We start from the raw sequence: 25,749 nt of genomic DNA, 5'->3' as shown, positions 1-25,749 counted from the left end.
TCACCTCCCATGTGCAAGACCCTGGGTTCAATACTCAGTACCACATAAAAATAAATAAGTGAAATATAGGTATTGTGTCCAGCTATAGCTAAAAAAGTACATAAAAAATCCATAAGATATAAGGTGAGAAACCATCCTTTACCTCAGAGCAAAGACTGTTGAAGGAAGGGGGCTTGACTCTTGTCGTTGGAAAGACACACAGAGCACTCCTAGGCTCATACCCAACCTGCTGAGTTGTTTATCTACAAACAACATGAGACACCTGCTGGACCTGGTGTCTGTGACTCAGTCAGGCTAGGTGGGGATCCATAGCAACCCCTTAGCAGCCACCAATCAGCATGAAGCAAGGAAAATTCCTGGGATTCCAAAAGACCCTTACACTAGTTTATGGTGGTTAATAACATTTTGGGAAACCATACAATTCAGCATACACTCCCCTCATGGCCTAAGCCAGTCTGTTCAAATGAATACCCATCTTGTACTAATTAATCACGCTTACCCAACTTGTTCCCACCAGTGAATGTGCTAATCATGTTTTACTGTTGTTTATGATTTTCCCAAGGTGCGTGATGATTTGCTAAGAGATGCTATGATGTATGTGGGGTCCCTGCCTTCCCCAAAGAGTTATAAAACTGCTAACCCTGGGCTCAGGGCCTCTAAGCCACCAGTTGCTGTGTGTGTGGAGGACTGAGCTAGATTCCAATAAACATCTCTTTGGTGCTTACATCGATCTTGGTCTCTGGTGGTCTTTTGGGGGTCCCATATTTGAGCATAACAGTCTCTCCTGAAACCCATGGGAAAAGAAGACACCATTCCAGTTCTCTAGGACTGTAGTTTTATAGCACAAAAGGTTACAAAAGGGGGGTGTCTTGAGAACTTACACGAATAACAGGATTTTCATAAGCATAATACAAATGCAGGTAGTAGGTTAATGGTCTAAATGGTTCATCACTTAGGGAGTAAATTTAGATAACAACATCAGAATTTATGATGCACCACTAAAGTTTCAGAGTGAGTTGTTATTTGGTCAGGAAAAGCCAGAATTTATGAGTCATCACTAAATTTTCAGTGAGGGTTGTTATCTCATCAGGGAAAACCAGACATGGATGAGTTCAAGGCACTGGAAGGCATTTCAAGCAAGGTTACAAATCAAGGTAATTTATAATGAAGCAGAAATTAACTTTTCATGCCTTTGTGATGAGATGGCTTCCAGTCTTAAAAAAAATTAGGCTGGATTTTTCACTTGCTATAGCCATAGCTTTTAAAGTATATGTTTCATACTTTAAAAGTATGAGCATTAAATTATTAATATTGATTACTAATAATTTTTAAAAGAGAGAATAAAATAGGAAATTAGATATTTGTTATTAAATGCATAAAATTTTGATTAATATATTGATTATATGAACATGGAAAATTTTGACAATGATAAGAAGACATTTAATATAAGGGCTTCAATATTATAAGTCCTCATGTTCAGTGGGTCATCCTTCAATAATTTTTTCATTTTTTAGGTCATTTTGAATTACACTTTTTTAAATGTTTGTGAAGTTTATAAATTTAAGATTTTGTATTCTCTAAAGTAGAAAAATGGCAGATTTGAGCTTCTGTCAGGATTTTAAACTTCTAAGCCATGTGGGGCATCTTAGCACTTATTTTTCATATTTGCACACAGTCCAATTCTATAGAGGAATGAGTTGGAGACATAGTATGCTGTCCTGAGAAAAGAGATACATAGTCTACTATTCTGAGTAAAGAGAAATTGCCTTAGGCTATTTCTAAAGCTTTCAACTTTTCTAACTTTTCAGAATTTCTGGTGATTTAAAAAAATTATTTATTTTAACAAATGAATAGTTTGAAATTAATTATCTATCTTTCCTGCATTATTTTTCACTTTCATTGATTTTTTTTAAAGAAGTAACAGTACAGAATTCCAAAAGTCTTCCATGTATATTTAAAGTTATGATTCCAATGATCAAGATAGAAAGCAGGAGCAAAACATCATCTAGTTTGGTGGTTCTGCCTCAAACTAGAGAGTTACTTATTTCTGCCATTATTCACTAGTTTCCTGAGGTTCCAGAAATCACCAACCAACACAGAGAAAAGTCTTTTTAGTTTGTTTCTCACAACCAATTCAAGCTAACATACACTAGTAGCACTATAATTTCAGATCAAAGTGTGTTTCTAAATAATAAAATATGTATACATAAACATATAAATAAATATAAAATAAGATATAATATTAAACAAATTTTTTCCTCAATAATCATTTTGTAAATATTTCCCTTTAGACACAGTTCTGGGAACAAAGTGTCACAAATAAGACATAAATCCTACATTGCTACACAGAGTAATTAAGGCAGATACTAAGAGCTTGGTATAAAACGTAGAGACAAAAATAACTAGAGAACACCATAGAGAATTATACCTAAGTGCTAAGCAGCAAATTCATAGTCTTTAAGTACATGAAGAGACAAGTTATCATAGCAAATTTTATAACCCAGTTGCTGCTAATATACAGAGATAGAGATATTTATTAAGAGATGGTTTTATGCAGATTTTTGGTTTAAAAAGGGAAAGATCAAATAATGTAGGTGATTCAAACATGAGCAATAATATTTTTCTGCATTCAGTACCTTTTTTGAAGATATATGAATTATAATTAGTTCCAACCAGTAAAATGCAGAAATAGTGTAAAGATAATTCACTATGAGTAAAACTACTTAAAAAGAGAACCAAAACTTCCATTTTTATCCAAATGTTTATTCCTAACAAAAAGACAGCTTCTTTGAACCATTTCTGTAGATATGATTTTTTGTAATAAATATTTTTGTGATTTTTTTGCATATTACTTAATATATTTATGTTTCACATTTTCTTATTAGTACTATTTTACTACCTATATTCTGAAAGAAAGAAAATTTCTACCTCCTAAACTCTCTTGATATTTGAGAGATCTTTAAATCATTTCTATAATGAATACTGTGCTTTCAGTAAGGAATGACTATTCTTATGCACCTGGCTCATTTACAGGAGTTTTGTTGTGTTCTTTGGTTTTATTTACAGTAAAGTTAAAAAAAAGGTTAATCTTAAACCAAAACACAAAGAAAAGACCACCAACTCCAATTTTAAATCAAATTAAATCAAGATTGTATTGTGTAGACAAAAGCTGGCCAGGACTGTCTCTTACAAGACCCCATGCTAGAGATCATCGCCCTGATCTTCAGGAAAATATTTTTACAGCACAAAAAGTTACAAAGGAGGTGGGTGCTAAGGTACTTACAGCTAACAATATTTTGAAAATCATAATATAAAGGCAGATAGCAGGTTAAGGATCTACATGGCTAACATTTCAAGGGAGGGAATAAATTCAGCTCCAGACTTAGAATGTATGAGCTGCCACTGAGATTTAGAGAGAATTGTTATTGGGTCAGTGGGAGCCAGAATTTATGAGACACTAGTAAGGTTTTAGAGAGGGTTGCTATCTGGAAAGGGATAGCCAGGCATAGGTGAATTCAAAACACAGGTAGAAATTGCAAGCAAGTTTAAAACATCAAAATATTGTCAGGCCAAAGAGAAATTTTTGTTTTCTTACAGAAAACAGAAATAAACTTTTTACCTCTGAAAGCTCTAAGAGAAGATTTTATTTTATGTATTTTCTCATATCTAATGGCTTTTGGTATTCCTTTGTTTGTGAGCATAAATGCGTCTCTTCTGTGTTCACGGGGCTTACAAACCAAACAATATAGGTAAGCCCTTCTCATAGGGAAGATGTTTCTAACATAGCAAGTAACTACCTTTTAACCCACAGGGTTTGACAACCATATTATATGATATGAAAGACCCTCCAATATGCTTGTTCTTCCAACCATTGTTGGCAAAGACTTACAAAAGTCAATTCATTGCACAGAATGAGTGAGGTGGGTCTCTGCTCTGCAGTCCAGAACAGGAGGTAAAAGAGCCCCCAAAGGGAGTTTAGGCAGGGCTTTACATGACATAGCTGACAAAATCCTAAAAACAAGAGAAAACATAAATTCAGAGAGAACCATACCCACATAATCTCATTTGACAGAATCAAATTCATTAGAGAAACAGAGGACTGAGGCAAATCTAAAGGGATTTAACTATATTTTCTTTTTCTAAATTGCTATTAATGTCTCCCACAATTATAGAGTTCTGGATCTCCTCAGTTATTACTTTATAATTACCTTCAACCTACAATGCATGAGGCATACTGAATTTACCCTACTCATGTACTTATCACTTATTTTTTTTCTATAGAAATGCATATGAATATGAATATATTTTTCCCACATTTCCAAGATTCTACCCTGAAAATTTCTATGACATCACTTTCCTGAAATGCATTTTCATTATTTCATGTCAGTTCATCTAAGTATTCCATATCATGTGTTGAAAAAGATGAGACCACCCTAAGGCCCTTCTTATTTGACTATTTATAAACTATAATTAAAGGTCAACCTCAGTACCTGGACAGAACTTATGTCTCATTCTCCTTTCTCATTCATAGTGCTTTATTTTTAAGTAGGTAGCAGAAATTTTATTTTGAATAAGAGTAATGATTGAAAGCCATTCAGTGTACTTTAGAGAATCCCAAAAACCTATGGTTGTGGTTCTTAAACAACCTTACTACTGAAAGACCTGGATTATACTCCAGGTTGGACACTGATACTATGCTTCCAATAGAAATGGTTTCTTGGTTATGAATATTGTCTTTCCCTTTCCCCTATAGTCTTGGAAATGTGTAGATTGTGTGAAGTTTTAGAATCACTATTTTCAACACACTTAGCATGGACCCATTTGATAATAGAAGACATCTATATTCTGAAAAAAAAGACCCTTCACCAAGGCCTAAAGAAGTGATAAAATAGTCTCTGGAAAAAAATAACAGTCATCCATTAGATTATTTTTAAAAAATACTAAGAATAAGTTTAGTTAGTAATGCATTACTGTACTAGGAAAAGTGATATAAATGCAATTTCAATTTTTAAAGTTGTTTCTGATTACTACAAAGAGAGTATAAAAAGCTGGTTACATGGGCTGGAGTTGTGTCTCAGTGGTAGACTACTTTGCTAGCATGTGCAAAAGCACTGAGTTTGATTCTCAGCAATACATATAAATATTTTTTTTGTTTTATTTTTTAAATACATGACAGCAGAATGCATCGTAATTCTTATTACACATATAGAACAATTTTTCATACCTCTGTTTGTATATAAAGTATGTTCACATCAATTCCTGTCTTCATATTTGTACTTTTTTTTAAAGAGAGACAGAGAGAGAGAGAGAGAGAGAGAGAGAGAGAGAGAGAGAGAGAATTTTAATATTTTTATTTTTTAGTGCTCGGCGGACATAACACCTTTGTTTGTATGTGGTGCTGAGGATCAAACCCTGGCCGCACGCATGCCAGGTGAGCGCACTACCACTTGAGCCACATCCCCAGCCCCATACATGTACTTTAGATAATAATGTCTATCACATTCCACAATCCTTGCTAATCTTTACTCAACACTCCTACACTGGCTACTTCACATAAACTGCCTCAGGGATTTAATGCAGTAATCAAAAAATTTTCTGCAGCCTATGCAGTTCTATTGGAATGGCTATTATCAAAATCTAAAATTGTCATGCATGGTGGAATATGCCTGAAATTCTAGAAGCTATGGAAAATGACACAGGTGAATTGTTAGTTCAAAGACAGCCTCATTAACATAACAAGGCTACAATCAACTTAATGAGAGCCTGTCTCAAAATATAACATAAAAAAGAATGTGGATGTATCTCAGTGATATGCAACTCTGGGTTCAATATTCAGCACCAAACCATACAAAACCAAGCAAATATCACATAATTAATAGGGATTCCACGGTACACAAATATTTAAAAATGTTGGTGACATTTTTAAATACATTTAATAAATATATTTTAAATAAATTTAATAAATATCTTTAATAAAAGGGTTAAGATTCTTTAAAAGCCCTAAACAAAAGTGCACATAATCCACTAGTAATAATTTGGGGTAGAAGTGCAAGGTCCTACATGCCTGTACTCCCAGTGGCTTAGGAGAATAAGAGGTAGAAAACTAGGGGTTTATTCTCAAGTTAAAGACCATCCTCAAGAACTTGGCAATGTCCTAAGAAACCCAGTGAAACCCTCTCTCAAAAATCAATCAATAAATAAAAGTGTTGGAGATTGGGTATGTAGCACACTGGTAAAATTCCCTGGGGTTAATTTCCATTATTTAAATAAATAAAAAATATAAATAATAATTCTGGGAAAAAAATGAAATACAATCCACTAATAATAACTCTGGGTATATATGTAAAAAATTTGGAATCCTTTTGCTAAATATATTGCCACACATCTATTTTTATTGTAACTTTATTCACAGTATCTAATAAAAGGAAACAAATGAAGTACCTTTTAGATAGAAAGTATATCAGAAAATGCCTTCCAGCTGCAAAGCATCCAATTAGTCCATCCCTTCAGAAGCTACATACTTAAAATTCAAACTGGTCGCTAGAAGGCAAGACTCAGATAGTGGTGTTTTCTAAATACTCCAAAAAATTTGGAATCTCTGAGAACCTTGTTTCAGATATTCTAAAACTCAGAACTAGGTCATATGGGAAGTCAGAATGAGAACACAACACACAGTAAATTCTTTAATGGGGAGTCTTAACTCAGACACTGTCATAACCAAAAGCAGTGTTGGAGATAAAAAATAGAAACTGTTTCACTATTATGTATTAAAATCAAATATATATTAGAAAAAAGTTAAGGCTACTGGTTAAAATCTACCTATAACAGGTATTAAAAATGTAGCAGGGGCTGGGTGTGTGGGTGCAAGCCTGTAATCCCAGTTGCTGAAGAGGCTGAAGAAGAGTTATCAAAAGTTCAAAACCAGCCTTAGCAGAAGCGAGGTGCTAAAAAACTCAGTGAGATCCTCTCACAAAATAAAGTAAAAAACAAAACAAAACAAAAATTCTGGGGATTTGTCTTAGTAGTGAAGTGTTCATGAGTTCAATCTCCAATATCCCCAATAAAAAATGTTCCAGGGGGCTAGGGCTGGAGCTCAGTGGAGCTCTTGTCTGACACATGTGAGACACTGGAATCAATTCTCAGCTCCACATATAAGTAAATAAAACATAAGGTCTATCAACACCTTTATATATATAGTACCAAGATATTGACATGGACTTTGATCTAATTTGCCTGTACTTTAGCCCTTAAGATTGAAGTTGGCAAGGCATAATGGTGCATGCCTGTAATATCAGCTGTTCACAAGACTGAGAAATAAAATTAATGAATTCAAAACCAGTCTCATCAATGGTGAGGCACTAAGCAAGTCAGTGCAACCCTGTCTCTAAGTAAAATACAAAATAGGTGTAGGAATGTGGCTCAGTGGTAGAGTGCTCCTGACTTCAATCCCTGGTCTCTCCCCCCCAAAAAATGGGACTGAGTAAATAGTTCAGCTGGTAGAGTGCTTGCTTTCTAAGTATGAGGCCCTGGGGTCAATCCTCAGTACAGAGAGTGAGTGAGTGAGAGAGAGAGAGAGAGAGAGAAAGGGGGGAGAGAGAGAGAGAGAGAGATTGTACTTGCATGTAATTTTAATTCAAGTTAGTCCCACTTCTATTTTTTCCTGCCACACCAGAATAAAAGCGTTTCTTTAAATGTTTGGAAAATTTCTGTGGGTTATTTATTTATTTATTTATTTATTTATTTATTATTTACTTATTTTTATTTGGTGCTGAGTATCGAACCCAGGACCTTGCATGTAATAGGTGAGTGCTCTATCACTGAGCCACAACCCCAGCATTTTCTGTGGGTTATTTTAATGAAATGGTCTGACCATAAATAAGTAAATAAACATATTGATTAATAAATAAATACATCCTCAATTGATGACCCATTACAGTTTTTAAAAAAATTTTATATAGGACACATAAACCGCATTTAGGAGAGATTAATTCTTTTTAATGTCACCTGATAATATTCTGCTTTTTTCTCATGTGAAAATCTCAGAATGATAAATTAAAATCTTTTAAAAATGCCCTCCAGTTCTTGAAGAAAAACATTATAAATGATGCATACATTTGAAATAAAACATGGTTAAATAATGATTAATAATGCTGAAAGCGGAGTTTTTAGATAAACCAAAATTTCTCATTTTTTCATGAATCTGGGTGCTTGTTTCATAAATTTTGAAGAAAAAAAAAATTTAAGCAAGAAGAAATAGAACGCCCACCATGTTGTATGAGGATTGATATCAGAAAAAAAATCATTTTTGTGTGCCATCTTAGAAGTTTACTGATGGTTTTGGGCAGAACATGGAGCATAATGCATTTAGAATAGGCTTTGGAAAAGGCATCCTGACTACCATATGGGTTCACTTTTATTCTTTCTGTGACCCATCCTTTTTCCTTCAAATTCAATAAGGAATCACTCCTGGGACAAAGGACTTTGTAGAAGGTGTTCCCACAAGTGGGATTCAAGGTCTTTTACTTTTGAAATAGGCCTTAATGGTGCTCATTAACATCTTTCAGTTAGCCACCAGGTGTCTTTGAGTGAGGCCCATTATCTGCATTACATGGTCATTATTAAACTTATTCTCTGTGAACAGAGAACCCTAGTTTTGGATATGTGAACAGAGAGCTAGAAAACTAGGGGTTTATTCTGAGATTTATGGAGAGATAAGCTGAAGTTCTGGATTTCAGGTTTTTGTTCTGGATTTGAGATACTGCTTCTGCTACATTTAAAAATCTCAGGACTCATGAAGAGAATGAGTTAAAAGCCAGCATCATCAAATGTGTGAGGCCCTAAGAACTTCAAAGTGACCCTGTTTCTAAATAAAAATATTAAAAATGGGTGGGAATGTGAATCAGTGGATGAACACCTCTGGGTTGAATTTCTGGTACCAAAAAGAAAACAAGAAACAAACATGCACACACAAAAAAAAAAAAAATAATATACAAACAAACAAGCAAACAAACCCTCATGAGTAACAAGCCCTAAAATCAGCAGCCTCTCTCATGCTTGAATACAACAAATGTAGTTGTGGTTCTTTCCTGGTAATTATCTCAGTCTTCATTATGCATTCTGGAGACATGCTGGAATCATGGGACATGGAAGCCCACAAAGGGCTTTAGAAAAAAGCTGGAAACACCTTACAATTATGGAACAAAATGCCCATGTTTTCAACTGTTGATCTAAGTCTCACTAGACTAGTCAGAGGGAGGTGATCGCTAAGTTACCACAGAGAGACCCTCTGGCCACAAGACTCTGGAGAGGACCATGAGGACTCCCTAGCCATGACTACAAGTTTCCACCATTGCCACTTCTGTCAGCTTTAAGCCACTTTCCTACCCAGTCTCAAGATAACAAGGCACACTTACCATTTCCTGGCTCTCAGGTTTCTCAGTGTTCTCCCTGTGATTTGTTTTCAGTTTCTGCATAGCACAGACACCTGCGCTTGGATCCAGGACAGAAGCCAACAAAAAGACTGAAAAAATGGTGGGCTACAGACACCAAGGGAACAGAAGATTGTGGACGCCCTCCTCCTCATCACTGGCTGCATGAGGGTTGGACAGTTCTCACCTAAGAGACTGATTGGTCAAGGCTTCATGCCCTGCCTCCAACCTGAGCCAAGTGGGTGCAGAATCAAAGGCTGAATGACAGGCTGCTGCATTGTCACTGTTAAAAGACTATAGATCAGGGCTGAGGATATAGCTTAGTCAGTAGAGTGCTTGTTTTGCTGATTAAGGCCATGGATTCAATCACTTGCACTACACACACACACTCTACTCCCGCCCAAAAAAATAAGTAAAGGACTTTGGGGACTAGGGTTATGGATAAGAGGTAAAGCACTTCTCTAGCATGCGTGAGGTACTGGGTTGAACACCCAGCACTGCATTAAAAAGCCACCCAAGAGAGGATGTGGCTCAAATGATACAGCACTCCCTGGCATGTGGGGGGCCCAGTTTTGATCATCAGCACCCCATGTTGTGTCCGCCAAAAACTAAAAGTAAATATTTTAAAAAAAGCCAACAAACAAACTACTAATGACATTTGCCAAAAATGAATGAGAACCAAATCTAGATGAATACTCTGATCTCCGTCTCTATATTCATGTGTCAATAAGCAAGAAGGTAAACTTCTCTGTGTCTAATCACTAAAATAAGGGGATAGTGATCGTTTTCTTGAGTGGGAAGTGATTAAAAATCATTATTATGTATAAAGAACTTTAAATGTGAAAAATCTATTTTGGACATGTTTAATGATTTTGGACATGTATAAAAATATTGTATAACTAACCATAATTTGTAATTTTATTATATAGTAGTAAATAAGAACCACAGAGATGCTATACCTATAAAGAACAGTCGTTCTTTTCCTTTAATGAAAAAAAAACATCACCATAGTTTGAACTTATAGTTATTATGAAGCTAGTCATACTTAAAATTCTTTCTCCATTCAGTATTACTATTTCAACAATGTTTGTTCGATTATTTTCACCACATTATGGTGTTTCTTTTTTTTTCTTTCTTTTTTTTTCTCTTTTTTATTGGTTGTTCAAAACAATAAAAAGTTCTTGACATATCATATTTCATACATTAGATTCAAGTGGGTTATGAGCTCCCATTTTTAGCCCAAATACAGATTGCAGAATCACATCGGTTACACATCCACATTTTTACATAATGCCATTAGTAACTGTTGTATTCTGCTACCTTTCCTATCCTCTACTATCCCCCCTCCCCTCTTCTCTCTCTACCTCAGCTATTGTAATTCATTTCTCTCCTTGCTTTTTTCCCATTCCCCTCACAACCTCTTATATGTAATTTTGTTAAACAATGAGGGTCTCCTTCCATTTGCATGCAATTTCCCTTTTCTCTCCCTTTCCCTCATACCTCATGTCTCTGTTTAATATTAATCTTTTCCTTCTGCTCTTCCTCCCAGCTCTGTTCTTAGTAGCTCTCATTATATCAAAGAAGACATTTGCATTTGATTTTTAGGGATTGGCTAGCTTCACTTAGCATAATCTTCTCTAATGCCATCCATTTCCCTGCAAATTCCATGATTTTGTCACTGTTTAGTGCTGAGTAATACTCCACTGTGTATTAATGCCACATTTATTTATCCATTCATCTATTGAAGGGCATTTGGGTTGGTTCCACAGTCCAGGTATTGTGAATTGTGATGCTATGAACATTGATGTGGCAGTATCCCTGTAGTACGCTCTTTTAAGGTCTTCAGGGAATAGTCCAAGAAGGGCAATAGCTGGGTGAAATGGTTATTTGACCCAGATTTTTTCAATCAAAAATTCTAAAGTATAAGTCATCTACTATGACTGTTTAGCCTAAAGCAAGATACTCATTGAATACAGTATAAGAAGAAAGCCATAATTTTGTCAGAAAGATAACACTTGTAAATTCACTTACTATCAATAGTTATTGGCTTGGTTAGGTATCTAAATGTTACTATCTATAGAAACCAATCAATTGAACAAAAGTTTCAGGCAATTAATACCTGAGTAAAATAGTGCTTTTGTTTATGTAGTAATACTAAGTTTATATATCTTTCTTTTCTAACAAGCTGAACATAGCATCAAAACCCCAATGCCTCAATATACAGGAATTTAACCAAGACTTTTTACTGAACAACCAATTTATTCAGTTAAGTGAGTTTAGTGATTGCTGTCTGAGCCAAAATGTTTTTTCTCTGCATGCAAATCTGGATCAGCTTCATGTAACATAAGGTCAAATGATTATAGGAATCCTCAAAGTTCAGCACTGCAGAGAAACAGCATGAATAATTTTCTTTCAAAAATGTTAAAAACTGATGTTACCAATCTACCATTGCATTTATTGAAAATCACAATGTTTTACCCAGGAGACATCTAATTTTCTGCACCACAACTCACTTTAAAAGGCTCCAGTGTAAATTCATTGCAGAATGTATTTCTAGGTAAATAAATAATTTGACCCATGTATGGAATTTTTGAATAGATTCCAATTAAACAGGAGAGAAGAGCTGAAAAAATAAATTGTCATTTTAATTTTAAAGTAGTTGATCTTGAGCTATTACCATTGACAGTAGTTAGAGAGTCGGACCATTTCTCTATTGAGGGCTCTTAATTTGTGAAAATAGTATCATACTATCAGCACAGTAGAAAACACATCTTTTGAATTCTCTAAGGCAAAAAATGTATTATTTTCTCAAGTTTCTTTGAGTGAATAATTGTCTCAAAAAAAATTTCTACTCTAAAATAGTGCTATTATATAGTCTTGCTCAATCCACTGTTTTCTCAATAGACTGAAAACCATTACACATTGTTAGCAGTCTTACTTCAAAATTCCTTTGGTGGTATTCCTGAAAAATATGAATACTGAGACCTTTTACTTCCTACAGGGAAATCCTCTTCCATCATCTTATAATCCTAATAAAGAGTGGAAAGAAGTATCTTGTTTTTCAAGTTTTTATACCTATATATGTTTGTATACAATTATATATAAAATTCTTTAAGGTAATTTATGGGTATATATATATATATATATATATATATATATATATATATATACCCCCACACATTGCTTACATAAAAATTACTTTAAGGATAATGTGTTTAGTATACCTGGAGAATTTAACTGCAATGTGGTCTCTTGTACATGAATTCATGTAGCTGGTTGCAGTGGTACACGCCAGAGTCTTGGGAGGCTGAGGCAGGATGAGTGTGATTTCAAAGCCAGCCTCAGCAATTTAGCGAGTCCCTCAGCAACTCAACTCAGTGAGATCCTGTTTCTAATTAAAATACAAAAAAGGGCTGAGTATCTGGATCAGTGGTTAAGCATCACTGGGTCCAATCCTTGGTACCAAAATAAATAAATAAATAAATTAGGAATGCATTCCTGCAATCATGTAGGCATGCATAATGCGTAAGTACATGGATTCAAGTTTAAACAAAAATAAACATGGTAAAATTTTACTAAACTCCAATAGTTGGTAAAAAAAAAATTAAAGAAACTAAGTGTTAAAATACATAGATATTTACTGGAATACCATGAACTATTATCAATTATGTTGTAAACATTGACAACATGAACATTTAATAAACTATAATGTTATCAGAAAAAAATATTTTTTAAACATTACACTTAACATTGTCACTTGCTATATAACAACAGGGAGGCATCATTTAATCTTAATGCCTTCACATTTTAGGGTCTAAGTTTTAGATAGAAGAAGACCATCACTAGTCTTTGGCTATGTGGGCCTACAGATACCTAATGTTAAAAAAACTACAGAATTTCCAGTTATTGAATGAATTAATTTGGGAGTATTATGACTATGGGTAATTAATTTTTTCTTTTATTTACCTTTTTTTATAGACTTCACAGGATGTTCTACTTTTGTAATAAGAATATTCCCTTTCAAAAAAATTTTAATACAATTAAAAGTAAATTAAGACTTAGAATAGATTTCATTTTTAGTAACCAAAAAAAAAAACTTTGGGGCTCAGAAGGGAATATAGTACATGGATTGAAAGTTTGCATTTTAGAGTTATGCTTTTCTGAGTCTGAATTCTATCTCTGCCTCTCCTACTTAACAAGGAACACAGCTCTGTAGACAATGGTGTTGTAAACCTCAAATACAATAGTGCTTGCAAGGTACTTGGCACTCATAGTTAGTTTCAAAGGATAGTTGCTTTTATTATTACCTTAAAACCTAATTTTAATAAAATGAACAACCTACAAACTATTAGACATTTCACACTTTGTACTCTTTTGACAATAAAAAATTTCTAAACATTTAACTCATACTTGGACCTGGGCAAATACTCACTCAATTTATATTGTATTTTCCACTTAACATATTATTCTAGGGTAGTGAAAAAAGGCAACCAGTTCTCATGGCAATGACAAACATGTCTACCTGGAAGTCATCTTTGATACTGGAAACTTGAAACTACTCATTCCTTTAAATAAGAAACACAACCCTTCATTTGAAATACAAGTTATTTTATACTCACAAACATATGGACAAAAGTGTTAGGGAACAATTGGTTGTGGTTGTTTTTCCTTTTCTGTGAAGGTGAGGATTAAACCCAAGGCCTTACAATTGCTAGGCAAATGCTCTACCACTGAGGTATACTCCCAGTCCCAAATATATGTATTGCATGCAATCTCTTCAAAAAATCTGTTATGTATGTCATTAGTAACAAAATATGCTTATTACAAGATGAATTTTTTTTTCAGAGTAGAAATTAGAAATTTATTAAAGGACAGCAGAAAAGACTTCTCCCGGAGGAAGAAGGGGACCCAAAAGGTGGAAATTCGTGAAAGGGCTGTTCTTTCCCCTTTATATAGTTTTGGTGATGGAATATAGGTTGAAGGGGTTAGGACACAGGTGGACCCAATTATCACTTTTTGGGATGGGCTTATCTTTTCTCTAGGATGGGCTATCTCCAAATCTGTTGGGGGCTGTTTCCTGAGCTCCATTAACATTTCTTTGAGGTGGACTTTGGCCTAGGGCCTTTTCAGGACTTCATTAACATTCCATGAATTGTCCTGCATTTTCCCTGAGTCATTCCCAGCATGGCCTTCATTTTAGATTTCACTCGATATTAGACCTGATTTACCTAACTACACTGACTACCTAACTTTAAATTGGGCTTCATTCCCCCCTCTAATTTGGGAACTCCTTACTGCTGTAAGCAAGGGGGCAGAAGAAAATCTTTCTGGCTTCTTCAGGCTGAAAAGGGACCGTGTGGGGCAAGCAGTTTGGAATCTCCCTTTAAAAATCGGGTCTATCGAGTGGGTCCATGATAGAAGTCTGATTGAGAAGTAATAGACTGGAAGGCCATTTGAGTGATGGGTGGTCTATAAGAGAAACAAGAATTCATTAGTACTGGAACCAGATTGATGCAGCAATAAATCTCATAGCACAGGAATATGCCAATGAGTATGATGGCAAAGACAAAGACTAACAATGTTTTCCACCAGGAAGTACCAAGAACCAGGAGCTAAGATATTGTTTCCATGACAAATTTGCTGAGGACATGACTTCTATCTGAGCATGTAAATCTTTAAGGATATTCGTCACATTGCCAGAATTGTCAGGGGTGTAAACACAACATTTAATTTTTAGGGTTACAGATGTCCTTTTCCTTAAGATACAGTTTAATAACTTAATGTCATCTGAGCTTGCAAAATCCTTTTACTAGTATGACCTCTGTGTCTAATAGAGAAATATTTAATTCTGTTACTTAGGGCTGGATAATCATACTAGCAAACATTAAGGCTACCTGCATAGGTTAGAAATAAAGGCCTTGAACTAAAAACTACTCTGGCAGTTTCTTTTGATAGTAATCAGGCATTCCTGTCTGAGAATCTCTTTTGAAGCCTCCTGTTTACTTATTTATGGAAGTTACATTTAACTATTATTTTATTTAAAATGCCCAGGAATAGCTGTGTTTTGGCTTTGACTGTCTTTGCTAAGTGTTTAAGATGAAGCAAGTCAAACTGACTTTTGTTTCTATCTATTGTTAACAGTCAGCTGAGTTTCCTTGGGAGTCCTCGGGAACTTGCAGCAGCTTCTCAGATCTGCTAGTGCCATTTGTGCTAGGATGGGTCCAGGCCTTGCTTGACCATGTGGCTTCCCTTGGAAGCATCAGGGATGTCTCAATTTTCTGATGACCCTCCTCTTCACAGCAAATGCACTGATTGGCTTTCTGTCCTCCACTGATCTCATTAATCTCCCTGATCGGGAGGTTATGTGGCCTAGAGTTGCAAAGCTCTTTGGAAAAGTCCCCTATCCCCTGACTCAGACTGACTCAGAGGGCAAGAGCCAAATTTTTTATTTTAAAACTTAATCTTTTCTTAGTTCAATATTTATTTCCAGATAATCATATGAATAAATAAATCATGTATGCTAATTTTACGATATGCAATGTAAATAAAGTGAATCATCTTCCAGAATAATTAAGATAAAATCCCTTTGCATAATAGCAATTTTTACCATCCAAATATCTAAAATAATAGCTTTCTTCATTTTCATACCTCTTAGTTAATAAGTAAGCTCATGTGTTTTAAAATAATACTTAACCTTACTGATTGAATATAAGTCAAGGAAATAGGATCTTTTAATTTGGCAATAGGAAGGAAACATTTAAAATTTAAAGGAAATTAAGCTTTTTAAAGTATTTCTTAAAAATTTCCCAAAATCAATATTACATAAGGTAAAATTTTTATCTTTCTGTTCTCCAAAAAAACACTAGTTCATCCTTAGTTACATTATACCCTAAAACAAAATCCTGATTCAATGAAATATGTATTTTTATCTTTAAGGGTTCTAGATTGGTAAGATATTTCTTACTGTTCATATAACTGGAAATATAATAATTATGCTTAAACATTTTCACTTTAGATTCTAGATTATAATATCTTGTATTTTCAAAAACTCTCCTAAGAATTGAATTTCTACATTTATCTCAGTTTTTAAATACACATATTAATTAGTAATTCATACTTTAATATGTAGCATGTTATAATGAATTAAATGCTTAAAAATTACAAGACAATGATAGCGAGGGTATTTTAAATGTTCTAAAGATTAGTATCTCCCATTTATATTGCTTTGCTACATAATTTAAGAAATGGAATTGCAGACTCAATATAGCAGAGTGAATCTGTGCTACCTCATCATGCACAGATTTTTCTAGCTTCATAAATTACATTATGATCTTGGATTTGGATTTCACCTTTCTGTGTGCTAAAGAACTACATCTTGGGTTAACTGAATCTATTTCACAAGACTGTTGGAAAAAAAAATTTCAAAGTGGCTTTATAGAAATATACTAGACAAATTTAAGATATAATCTATTAGAACTTAATTTTCTTTATTTCACAATGTTACATTACTGGAACTCATATGCCAAAATGCCCCAAGACAATTGATACAAATCCACTGAGAATATTACATTCAGAGAACTGTAATTACTGGTTAGTAATTCAATTTTCCTAAGAGGCAAATACTGGATCACTTGCTCTCCCAGAAAAAGAGAAGGAAAAAAAAGTTTTAAATGAAACTTGAATATGTAACTTGGACATTTTACAAAGTAGTTCATATTTTTAGTTGTAATTTCTTCATGGATATGAACTTGATCTTCAGAGATAATATCCCTTATAAGATCATCACATTTATTTCTTTCCTAAAACATACAAAAACAGAATCACTTAAGTATTTAAATTCTTAATTTTTTTTTACTATTAGAAATATGTCACTACAAGGAAACACATATTAAGCTGAATACTCTTAAGTACATATTATATCATTATGAAAAAGCATTTATTTTTCTCTTGCAAATTTATTATGTAAAGCCTAAAACAAAACAGCATTAAAATATTTTTTTTTACAATAACTCAGGACCTTTTCTTAAGTGAATTCTTAAGTTCTTAAAAATTTCTTAAATCATTATTTATCTTTAAAAATTTGTGAATATATTTAGCTATAATTAGAGAAGAATTTAATTTTGCTTTATAAAGTTTATGGAAATAATATCATCTCATGGGAAGGCTGGAATATTTTAATATCTGTCTGACTTTTGTTGTGTGTTTTCTGCATCTGAAAAGGTAAATGTAACTCAATAGTTTTTGTTTTATAAGCTAGCAATGAATTTGTAAAATTGGAGAGACCATTAAGTGTATTTCATACAAAAAAAAATAGTTTTAGATCCCTACATATTCTGGACCCTTTATCATGTAGTTTTTGTACTTTGGACTTTTCAGATATTTTCTATTCCATATGATTGTTCAGTCAAATGTGAAACTTCTTTGAAATTCAAGGTATTACATGATTTCTTCTATATAAAATGTTTTCTTTAGAAAATTTTACATACCCTTATCATTCTGAAACCAAGGTTGTAATTTTAAAATGGGAATGAATACTTTATGTTGAATTTATTATCCCACAAAAATAATAATGCATAAATATCATGTTTAAACAATCATGGATAAACCTTCTATAAAGGCAAATCTTAATGTGTCTACTCATTGGGAGCACACTCTCTCTCTTGTAAGAAACAATAGAGCAAATGCAGAGATTTTCCTATACAAATCGAGACATGCCTAATTGAACAGTGAGAAAGTCTCAGGAGATGTCTTCCTAAAATATCTTCGGTCAAGAAACTTTAGCTTTAAAGACTGGAATTAAAAGATCTCAGGCCCACCCGTGAGGAACTCATGTTTACATAGATCTGTGCCTTACAGTTGGCTGGGTGTAAGAGCCAGAATTCAAAATAGGCCCAAAAAGGAGCAGATTCATATTTCTGAAATCTCCTCTCTCCTTGACAGAAAAATATTTAACTGTAACTTGATATTGTCTATAATGTCATTTCCATATACCTTTTGAAAAAGATACCACCAGGAAACAACTAAACATTCTATGATACATTTCTCTGTTTTTTTGCAACAAGGTGAATTCACCTTCCCATGGCTTTCTCATGATCATAAATAAAAAGCACAGCATGAGAATACACAAAGAAAGCAAAGTAAACTAAGGACAAGATGATTTTCCTGTCTATTTTCTTTATGGTGGTAATTTCTTAAAATATAATAATGGAATTATTTAGTTTCATCTTTAAGTATTGAAATTGATGAAAAGAATTTGACAACACATAAAAATATGTAAGCTAGTATGTGACTAGAGATTGCCATGTAAACTAAATGAAATGATTAAATTTAAAAATGAAAATGTAACAGGACTTTTATAGTCTTTGTGTTTTAACAAATTACCATTTTCATTTTGGGTACATGTGGATATTATTGTATGTGTACCTTAAAAACATTAATTTTCTGAGGGCAGACCATTAATTGGGTCCAATTCACTCTTAACATGAATTGTCAACTCTCTATTATTCAATCTTCCCTCAGTCTGATAGCTGTGAACTCCCAGGTTATCATGAGTATGGATAAGATGCACTGTGCAGTGCTCATTCAACAATTTGCTGCTGTGGTGCTTGAGTTCCTGTGGTTCTTGATGCCTGAGATAGTTTTTATTCTTCTTCCAAGCTTGCATTCCATACTTTCATCAAAGTTTTAGAGATGTATCTCAATGCCATCTAGAAAATATCTATTTTCTTAGTAATGGACCCCAACAACACATTGCAGTAATACGTTAAATTTATAAATCCTTCAAAGCCTTTAGTAAGTCTTTCTAAGAAGGACTGGAGATTTGTAAACTCACAGAAATGCAATAATGTATTATTGATTTTTGTTAATGATATGCTCATACTGATTACAAATTTCATAGTGTTATAATTGAATATGACATGTAGTAACAATACAGTTACATAGAAAATGACAAGTAAATCAGTACTATGTACAACTATTTCTGGCAAGATTGAGGCTAAATTTATTTAAATTTTCATTTGTCTATCCAATAGATAACCAAATTATTTTTTCAAGCTTTGTGTGTATGTGTGATGTGTGTATGTGTGATGTGTGTATGTGTGTGTGAGTGTGTGTGTGTGTGTGTGTGTGTGTGTGTGTGTATATATATATATATATATATATATATATATATATAATTCAAAATATTTCTACATACTTTCACACTCTAAATAATATTACCTAATATTATTGTGGTAATATTTGCTTACTAATGAATAATTAACAACACATAGGATTTATATCAGAATATATTCTTGAAAATGTTCTGTAAAATATTTTGGCTGGATAATTTAAGTGTATTAGCAAAGCTGAAATTTAAAATTTAAATTCCAGGTAAGATTATGATACAGTAATTAAAAAAAAATACTATGTTAACAAAAAATATAAAATGGCCCAGGAATTTTTAATGATTTGTGTGCAGACCTTTGTAGTTAACCTCAGAAACACAAATCTGAGCTAGATGTTTTTTAAATAGCAGATGATTATTAACCAACTTAAAAGTCTAATGGAAATTTGTTCATAATGGTCTATTATTTAAAAGCAGTGCTCTTTATAGTTTGAATCTGGTGCTACCAGAATCATTACACTAGGAAAAATACTAACAAGCATAAGCTTATTATAACCTATAGATATTTTCTGACATGATGCTCACCATCTCTAGCAGTCAGAGAAATGCAAAGAAAAACCACCCTAAGATACCATCTCACTCCAGTAACATTGGCAGCCATTAGGAAGTCAAACAACAACAGGTGCTGGCGAGGATGTGGGGAAAAGGGTACTCTTGTACATTGCTGGTGGGACTGCAAATTGGTGCAGCCAATTTGGAAAGCAGTATGGAGATTCCTGGGAAAGTTGGGAATGGAATCACCATTTGACCCAGCTATTGCCCTTCTCGGACTATTCCCTGAGGACCTTCAAAGAGCGTACTACAGGGATACTGCCACATCGATGTTCATAGCAGCACAATTCACAATAGCTAGACTGTGGAACCAACCCAGATGCTCTTCAATAGACGAATTGTTAAAAAAAAAAAATGTGGCATTTATACACAATGGACTATTATGCAGCCCTAAAAAATGACAAAATCATGGAATTTGCAGGGAAATGGATGGCATTAGAGCAGATTATGCTAAGTGAAGCTAGCCAATCCCTAAAAAACAAATGCCAAATGTCTTCTTAGATATAATGAGATCAACTAAGAACAGAGCAGGGAGGAAGAGCAGGAGGAAAAGATTAACATTAAACAGAGACATGAGGTGGGAGGGAAAGGGAGAGAAAAGGGAAATTGCATGCAAATGGAAGGAGACCCTCATTGTTATACAAAATTACATACAAGAGGTTGTGAGGGAAATGGGAAAAAAAAGCTTATTTTAACCTATAGATATTTTATGACATGTTGCTAGTATAAACATGGTGGTTATTTATTGCATGAGGATCAGAAAAAATTGGCGAGCACTTTAAATTAACTGTTATTTTTATTTGCAAAAAGTCAAATACAAATGTCAATATACACATATATTCTGTGATAAAATTTCTTTGATCTTACATTCATTTTTATTTTCTTTATAATGACATTTATTTTAACATCTTCTATAAATCAGGCAACTGTAAGAACCACTTACCCCCTCGCACGTATGAAAACACTTGCCTGTTAACTGCTAAATACCTGGCACTTAGAATGTACCTCATTCATTTAATGAGCCCAAAAATAACCTTTGCAAGAAATAACTGGTGGGGCTTGGGTATTCAGTGATAGTTTTTTAATCCTCAGCGCAACATTAAAAAAAATAAATAAAAGAAAGGTATTGTGCACATCTATAACTAAAAATATTTTTAAAAAATAACTGATGAATACATTATAACACTACTTTTCAATTTTATTCTGTTCAACAACCTGAGTTAGCATGCCCTTATCAACCTTCCTGCCTATATCAATATATTGTTCCACAGATAAACTTTCACTTCTCACATGAAGATCCCTTTCAGAAGAAAAATGCATCCTATTCCCTGGTTTCTACACTCATTGACTTTTTTTTTTCACTAAATCTAAAATTACTGCCAACATAAGTTTTAAAAAGCCACATGAACCCTGAGAACTGAAATTGTAGCAGTCTTGAACTCACACAGTTAGCATGAAAACCAAAGAAGGCCCTGACCTCCTGGTGGACTTCCCAGAAGCACCCAGTTAGGAAAAATGAGCTCTGCTTGACATCACTGCCCATCCAGTGTTCCTAGCTAAGTTCTTGAAACCTTCTATTCAATGCCTTTTCCTTCAGTTCTAAAGCAAACATTCAAAACTTGAATAAACTAAAATTTACCTCAGCAAAATGATTCAAAAACTTCCATGATATAAAATGTTTTCTTCTTTAACTAAAGTGATCAATATTACAAAATGCGGGGAGAGTATAGTGTGCATAACAGAATGAAGACAAATAGAATGAATGTGTTCTCTCTATATTATATTTGATTTTTAAAAATAAAATGGTTTTATCAATACTCAGATCTGTCCTGAAGGTTTGCAAGCTCACTTTGCCACTGAGATACCCTAGTCCACAGAGAAGGAAAACTGTCTAATAATTTAAGGTTCATGTCAGAGATGCAGTATAAATTATACCATCATTTTCATTTTAATTCAGGACAAAAGTAATATTTATTTTCTCTGTGTCCCATAGATGCAATACTCTTGCAATTATTAAGTTCCTTAGATGATTATATAATTCCTCAGAGTCTTATTCCTACATAGGAAAACTAATTATTACATAAGTGTCAATTATTTGAGAATTAATTTATAAGAGTTGTGCAAGAATGGAGAAAATAACAATTGAGATTTTTTAGGTTTTATTTTATTTCTGATTGATATAATAGGATGTTTAAACACTTGTATACGTTGTATAATCATTGATTCATGGTAAACAACAAATCCTTCTTAAATATTTATCATTTCTTAAAGTTAGAACCTTCAGAATTCTCCCTTCAATTCTTTATACATTATTGCTAAGTCACTCTACTTTACAATAAAACTCCAGAAATTATTCCTTCTAACTATAAAACTATTCCCATTGACAACTTCCCTACCCCTTCTAAATCTTGCCTAACCACTGTTCTACTCTCAACTTTTAGGAGATCAACAGGTTTAGAGTTTATTGTTTTTCACTGAGTCTTTTTTACTGAAAGTAATGCTTTTACATTTTATTTGAAATAGAGATAATAGATAATAAATCTTGAAAGCTTCGGAATTAGATAATTTAAATAAACAACTCATTTTAAAAACCTAAAAAATGGGTAACAAACAAATAATCTTAGAGAAGATATTACTTTAGATGTGGATATAAGTGTGCATGTCCAAGTGTGTACACATGTTCATGTACACAGTAAAAAAAAGAATTGCAGGGGCTGGGGTTGTGGCCAGTGGTAGTATGCTTGCCTAGCACATATGAGGCACTGGGTTCAGACCACAGCACCACATGAAAATACATAAAACAAAGGCATTTTGTCCACCTACAACTAAAAAATATTTAAAATAAATACATGAATAAATACATAAATAAATAAAGAGAATTGCAATTCAATAAAAAGAAGAGGATTTTTTCAATGAACAAATTTGCTTCATTTGAAAATCAAACTGGATCTTTATAACATACCATAATTAATCCCAGATGGATTCACATTTTTGGGGGGTCAACCCACCAGCTGTGATTACAGGTGTGTGTCACTGCATCCGGAAGACTCAACACTTAGATGACAAAATTAGAATGAAAGAAGTGAAATCAAAGAAAAAGATGTGGATAACTAACATTGGAATAACTAATTTTGCAATTGAGAAGAAGGTTGTAAGACTAGGAGTAGAGGAGCAATTCAAAAGTTTATCATATTTTACAGTATAAATAATAAAACATTAGAATCTCTGAACATACTCATTTGGAATAAAAGAAATAAAAAATATAGATAATATCATATATATATATATATATATATATATATATATATATGACATTATCTATAACTTTTCCATATATACAACCTATAAATAAATAAATATTTTATATAAATTTATATATGTATGTGTATGTATATATATACATATATATACATATATATATCTTACTAATTTAAATTTACATATGTATGTGTATGTGTGTGTGTGTGTGTATATATATATATATATATATATATATATATATATATATATATATATATCTTACTAATTTGCTTAGGGCCTTACTAAGTCTCCTAGCCTGGCTTTGAACTTGTGATTATTCTGCTTCACCCTCCTGAGCCACTGAGTAAAACAAGATTTTGATGACATTTTAAGCTATAAACTTTCTGTTCTTTATATATGCAGATAAATATATGTGTATATGCATATATATTTAACCATCATTAAAGAAAATGAAAATAAAGTTAAACTGATATAAGAATTTTCACTTCCTAAACTTTCTAAAAAAATTTGCCAAAATTTTGGAGTATGTGTGTACTTTTATTAAACTGTATACTTTTGATCTAGTAATTCCAATTTCATTCATTCTTGATATGCAGGTTAAATATTTATATTAAAATGTGTTATATAATTTAATTTGTATGAATTATAAATAATAATCTTTTGGTTAATATCTTACACCTTATTACTATGATAGTATACAGCAAAATAGTTTCAAAATATTTTTGAAGATTATTGATCTGGAGAGACATTAGATTACAAATGCTCAAGTTAAAAAAGTATAAAATATGTTCATTGGGTGTTTGGTCATATATAGACATATAAGCATATAAGTTTAAATTTACACTATTTTTGTATTTAAAAAGAAGTCTTCATAAACACACCTTACATACAGATGTATGATAAAACACTAAAATACAAGCCATGTTAAACTTAAAATACAGGTGAATTTATTATCATATTTATGGTTTTTGTTTTTCAAAATGCAAATTGAAGGATATTTAAAAACTTCTCCACTTTTTAATAAAAGTATTGTTGGACGACTGTATGATAGAGGTTGTCTAAGTAATTCTTTCATGATGAATTGAATATACGTTGGAGGCTATGTATGAAAATGGGTTGTCTCTCTGAACTCATGAAGGAATTTAATTACAAAAATCTTATGTCAATGATATTAAAGAAGGTAGAAACTAATTGGACTATGGTGTTTAGTGGTAGGGCCCTTGAAAAATGTTTAGGTTTGATTCCTTCATTAGGATGGAGCCCCTTTGATAGAGTTCTGGTGGTTTTATAAAAAGAAAGAGATAAGATATAGATTTGAGAGATACACAACATGGCGCCTGCCATGTTGTGATGCATCCAAGAGGGACTCCTCTCAGAGCCTTAAACCTGTAAAGATCTGAAATATCGGAAAGATGGGATAAATGGCCATGACCAGAATGCTGATAGAAATACAGACAGTAAGGACCATGCTGATGAGAACTCAGATGCAAATGAAGACTATTCTACTGGAAACTGGAATCAACAATTGTCACACCTCTGCTGTGAATGTGGCTGAACTGTGTCCATGCTCTGAAGCTTATGGAGGGCCAAATCTAGAAGTGATGGACTATAATATCTAATGAAGAAAATATGTAGTCAAAACAGCATTCAGGCTCCTTCCTGGTAATTTTCAATTGTATTCTATAGAACTTGGAACCAATGGGATAATCTAAAGCTGAAATGTATAATTTAAAAGAAAAATATGGAGAATTCACAGCCTCTTTAGGGAAAGAGTGAGAAAAAGCACATTTATGAAAGAAGGGTATAGTGGAAAAACCACTTTCTAAATGACATGTGTTCATTAGTAAGACAATTGGGAAAAAGACTAATTTCTTGATCACTGAGCCACATCTGCAGCCCTATTTTGTATTTTATTTAAAGACAAGGTCTCACTGAGTTGCTGAGCACCTGTTTTTTTAAAAAATATATATATATTCTTTAGTTTTAGGTGGACATAATATCTTTATCTTTTTATGGTGATGAGGATGGAATCCTGTTCCTCACATGTGCTAGCTGTGTGCTCTGTTACTTGAGCCACAACCCCAACCCTTAGCGCCTCGCTTTTGCAGAGGCCAATTTTGAACTCACAATACTCCTGCCTCAGCCTCCCAAGCAGCTGGGATTTCAGGTGGGCATCACCGTGCCTGGCTTTATCTTATGTTTGAGGTGAGGTCTTCCTTATGTTGACCAGGTTGGCTTCCAACTCCTGGGCTCCAGTGATTCTCATTGTCACAGCATCCTGTACAGTGGGGACAGCGGGGACTACAAGGTCATGCCACCATGACTGGCTTCTTATTTTTTAAA

The sequence above is a fragment of the Callospermophilus lateralis genome, unplaced genomic scaffold (genome assembly GCF_048772815.1).
Source record: "Callospermophilus lateralis isolate mCalLat2 unplaced genomic scaffold, mCalLat2.hap1 Scaffold_1127, whole genome shotgun sequence".
Lineage (NCBI taxonomy): Eukaryota > Metazoa > Chordata > Mammalia > Rodentia > Sciuridae > Callospermophilus > Callospermophilus lateralis.
Note: the sequence above shows the minus strand (reverse complement) of the source record.